Source organism: Tupaia chinensis, unplaced genomic scaffold, assembly GCF_000334495.1.
Source record: "Tupaia chinensis unplaced genomic scaffold, TupChi_1.0 Scaffold142961_1, whole genome shotgun sequence".
Taxonomy (NCBI): domain Eukaryota; kingdom Metazoa; phylum Chordata; class Mammalia; order Scandentia; family Tupaiidae; genus Tupaia; species Tupaia belangeri.
This window is the reverse complement of record NW_006202806.1, coordinates 934,329-939,441: the sequence shown is the minus strand read 5'-3', so window position 1 is coordinate 939,441 and position 5,113 is coordinate 934,329. Positions and strand designations below refer to the sequence as shown.

At 40.1% G+C, this 5,113-nt stretch overlaps 1 pseudogene; it reads right to left on the bottom strand.

The window, feature by feature from the left end:
• Positions 1–3,267: 3,267 nt before the first annotated feature.
• On the bottom strand, positions 3,268–4,855 carry LOC102486422 (zinc finger protein 772 pseudogene; annotated as a pseudogene).
• Between the last annotated feature and the right edge of the window lie 258 nt (positions 4,856–5,113).

The following is a 5,113-nucleotide window of genomic DNA, read 5'->3' as shown; positions in this document are numbered from 1 at the left end:
ATTATTTTTATTTAATGGTGTTATTAATTTTATTTTTGAAAGGTGTTTTCTTTAAATAATATATAATCAAACCTATTTTAGGATTTCTAAGTAAAACAACATTGACCAGCTAGCTTTACTAAGCATTAAGCCTTGACATTTTAAAAAGGCAGAAAATATAATTTTATCTTTAACCTTAATAACTGTGAATGTCCAGAAAGATGACAATATTGTATGAATTACAACAAAAAAAGTACCATGTATATTTCGTACTTAACACCAGTAAGTCCTATCTGCCTAGCAGATTTTAAACCTCAGGGGCCATGACTTCTGGGAAGATCTTGAGACACCTATACCTCAACGGAAAGGATTGGGCAATATTAGACAGTCCCTGGGAGAAAGGGACTAAACTCACACTGCCTCTAGAAGCCCTAGAGGTTGTCATATGAACTATTCCTTCATCAGAGTGAACTCAGGGCTCATAGGAGAGCCTGACCTCCACAAGGTGAAGAAACTGTTACAAGATATTTCCACAAAGTCCAGCAATGTTGACACCAGGCCAATATCATGGACTGAGTGGTTCTCTGCCATCCTGTTGTTCTCTCTAAAGCACATAAAGTTTGGGATCCCTCACATAAAGTATTTCTCTCTTTGTGCTAGCAAAGCTCAATTATTTTTTTAGTTTATTTTACCTAGTGAACAGTACAAAGCAAAAGCTTACACGATAAGGCACAAACCATTGTATAAGTCATTCAACAAATCAGAACAATATAGGGTAGGAAGTTCTAAGGCTAGGTGATTTGGAGGCTGGTTAAATCCATCTTAGCTAGCACATAAACTCTATATTGACGATGATGAAGGAAAACCTTTAAAACTTACAGCAGGTCTAGCTCAGATATTTTTAATAGGAACTGGGTAATGTTTATGCTGAAACCATTTTGGGGAGAGAATGAGGACACTCTCCCCAGTTCATTAAGACAACTAACTCATGATTCCCTCCAGGGAATAGGAGACAGAGCAGAGGTCTACCTTCCTTGAGCACACTGAGGTAACTGACACAGTGGACCCCCATCTGCTGTTGGAAATGGAATGATTTCTGCAGCAAACACTAACGAATATATAACTCAGGTAAAGTCCCTGGGCAGGTTAAAAAAAAAATGCAATCTAGCTCCTAAAAGTTTCCCACCTACTTGGCACTTGTAGAAAATCTCCCCAGTGTAGATGCCCAGATGGACAGAGTTCAGCTTCTGGTTGTTGGCTCCCTCAGAAAGGTCACTCTCTCAGATTTTTTTCTTTTGCAGTCATTCTATGTTGAACAAATACTTCCTGTACTTTTTGTTTATGTTAAAAGTTTTTGTTTGTTTTAATCCATAAAAGTAAAACATCTTAATATTTTTTACTAATATCTTATTTACTTAAAGATAAAAAAAGAAAAATGCTAAAAAATAAGTTTGTTCATATGTATCTTTAACAAAAGCTATTCAAATAACTCCTAAAAAAAGATTTAGGAGTAGAACAGTACCTAAAAATTATCCCTGCACTCTTATAGCCTCTCTCTAGTAGAAGTTTCTGGTGCTAAAGGTGTTTAAAAGATGCAGGTAAAGGGGTCATTAAAAGTGCCCACTCGTGAGGCCTTCCTCCAGTGTGAACACTTAATCCATAAACGTAGAGCACCTTAGCATACTATATTAATCTTTTTTCCATGTAAGATAAAGACAGAAAAATGCAAAATGTGTTCATATGTATCTTTAACTAAAGCTGTTGAAATAACTCATCAAAAGAAAAGACTTACAGTTACAATAGTAATTAAAAACTTTCCCTGCATTCTTAAGGCCTCCCTCTGGTGTGAAGTCTCTCATGTTAAATAACCTTAAAAGATGCAGGTAAAGGGTCACTAAAAGTGCCCACTCATGAGGCGTTCCTCCAGAGTGAACATTTAATTAATAAAAACTGAACACCTTAGCATACTATACTAATCTTGTTTTCATGGAAGATAAAGACAGAAAAATGTCAAATGTGTTAATATACATCTTTAACCAAAGCTACTGAAATAACTCATCAAAATAAATGACAATTTTTGAATGGTAATTAATAAGTACCCCTGTATTCTTAAGGCCTCCCTACAGTGTGAAGTCTCTCATCCTAAATGAACTTAAAAGATGCAGGTGAAGGGTCGCTTAAAAGTGCCCACTCAGGAAGCCTTCCTCCAGTGCAAATGTTTAATCCATAAAAATAGAACACCTTAGCATACTATACTAATCTTCTTTTACTGAAAGATAAAGACAGAAAAATGTTAAATGCTCAATTTGTTATTATGTATCTTGAACAAAAGCCATTCAAATAACTCATCAAAAGAAAAGACAATTTTAGAAAAGTAATTAATAAATACCCTGAATTCTTAAGGCCTCCCTCTGGTGTGAAGTCTTTTATCCTAAATGAGCTTAAAAGATACAGGTAAAGGAGACCAGCAGTTAGCATAATGGCTATGTCGCTGGACTCCCATGTAGTCGACTGCGGTTCGAGTCCTGGACCTGGTGGCTTAAACTCACGCCGGCACATGTGCGTGCATACCCAAGATCCCGAGAGGAGAATGGAGGAGAAGGGATTGCGGTGTGGCCCTCCCCCACGGGGGGCGATTTCTCACTTTCTATCTCTCTGTCTCTATCTGTCTGGCAAGCGCACGTGCCCTATAGCAAAAAAACCTCTCCAAAAAAATAAAAAAAGATACAGGTAAAGGTGTCCACTCATGAGGCCTTCCTCCAGTATGAACATTTAATCCATAAAACTAGAACACCCTAGCATACTATATTAATCTTGTTTTCATGGAAGATAAAGACCAAAAAATGCAAAATGTACTAATATGCATCTTTAACCAAAGCTACTGAAATAACTCATTAAAAGAAAATACTTAGTGCTAGAACAGTAATTAGTAAGTATCCCTTGCATTCTTAAGGCCTCCTTCTGGTGTGAAGTCTGTTGTACTAAATGAGCTTAAAAGATATAGGTAAATGGTCACTAAAATTGCCCACTCATGAGGCCTTCCTCCAGTGTGAACATTTAATCCATAAAAATAGAACACCTTCGCATACTATATTAATCTTGTTTACATAGAAGATAACGACAGAAAAATGCAAAATGTGTTAATACGCATCCTTAACCACAGCTATTGAAATAAATCATTAAAAGAAAATAGTGCTATAACGGTAATTAAGTAAACCCCACATTCATAAGGCCTCTCACCAATATGTAATCTGGTCCTAAAGGTACTTAAAAGATGCAGACAAAGGGTCAGTAAAAGTGCCCAGTCACGAGATCTTCCTCCAGTGTGAATTTCATTGTGCCAGGCAAAGTGGGAACCTCTGCTGTGGAGTTTGCCACATTACTGAACACATTTTGCTTCAGCGTGGCATCTCTGGTGTATGAGGCTTCAGTTGCCTCATTTACTTCTTCCATAGGTGTTGCACTGGTGTGAATTTTCTTGTGTTGAGCAAGTTGGCCCCTATTGATATTGGCTTTTCCACATTCGTTGCACACATGGGGCTTTTCTTCACTGTGACTTTTCTTATGCACCGAAAGGTAGCAGCAGTGGCTAAAGGATTTCCCACATTCATCACACTTAAAAGACTGCTTTGTTGTGAGTTTTCAGGTGCCCCATAAGCCCATCTTTACGGATAAAAGTTTTCCCACATCTGCCACACACATAAGGTCTTTTTCCACTATGAATTTTCTGGTGCTGGATAAGTTTATCTTTGCGACCGAAGATTTTCCCACATTCATTGCACTCAAAAGGTTTTGCTCCAGTGTGAGTTACATGGTGCTGGGCAAGGCTGAATTTTCGGCTAAAGGATCTGCCACACTGAGCACATTCATAAGACTTTGATCCTGTGTGAATTCTCTGGTGTAGAAAGAGGCTGGAATTATCATTAAAGAATTGTCCACAATCATTGCACTTATGCGTCACTGTGCTGTGAATTTTCTGGTGTGATATTAAGTAGGAACTGTGGCTGAAGGATATCCCACATTCTCTGCACTCATAAAGCTTTTCTCTGCTGTGGATTTTCTGGTGCTGAACGAGAGTGTCCATGTTACTGAAAGCTTTCAGGCAATGACTGCACTTGTAAACCCCTTGCCCAGTGTGAATGGCCTCAACATACTCAGTGCTCCTGTGTGGTCTCTCTCCATTGTGAGTGATCTGGTGCTGGACAATTCCAGAGTTGGCCAGAAAGTCCTCCTCTGACATGTGGCAACTGTAACTCTTCACAAATGAGGTCTGGCCCATTGCCATTCTAGAGAATTTCACTCCACTCTGCTGCCTCTGGATTTGGTCAAGGCTTACATTGAAATCAAAGTCTCTTCCACATGATCTATATATGGATGGCTGCTGCCCAGTAGGTGTTCTGTGATGCTCAGCCAGATGTAAAATGTCTTTAGTGACTGGGTTACACATGTCATAGGGGTGGGCTTCTTGAGTGCAAGGCACTGCCTCAAGATTTCTCATCTGTAGTCCTCTTCCAAAAATAGCCTGTTGAAAAGGTGTACCTTCCTCCTCCACACCAGGGCCAGACCTCCTCCTTGTCATCCTTGCCTGGGCTGCAGCTAGGTATAACACGTCAGAAAACCTGAGTTCTCTCTCTGGCATCAGTTGGGTAACTATTTGGGATCTGGAAACTGTGAGTCCCAGTGAGACCACATTTATAAAGTTCTCTAGCATTACATTAAAGTACATGAGTCTCTGAGCATTATCAAGCAACTCCCACTCCTCAGGAGAGAAGAACAGGAATATGTCCTCAAGGGTCACGCACCTCTGGGCCTTATCCATCTGTGTCTCTGCCATGTTACCAAGGCCTAGGCGAACGTCTTCCGGAGCCGAGACCATGGAGGGCAAGTGCAGAGGCCTTGAAAATCCGGCAGTGATTAGCCCAGTGGGCACCCGGCAAATCTTCAGAACCACAATCAGGGACACCAAGTCTCAGGAAGCCAAAATCAGTGCTATAACGAACAACGCTCAGAGGATGGACCCATCCTCAAAATTACCGACTTGCTCCGGGTCACCAAGAGGCACCAGAGAAACGGCTGACTCAACGTCCTGGTCCTCACTTTCACTTCCGGAGTCACTACCCACAATGCAAAGCAC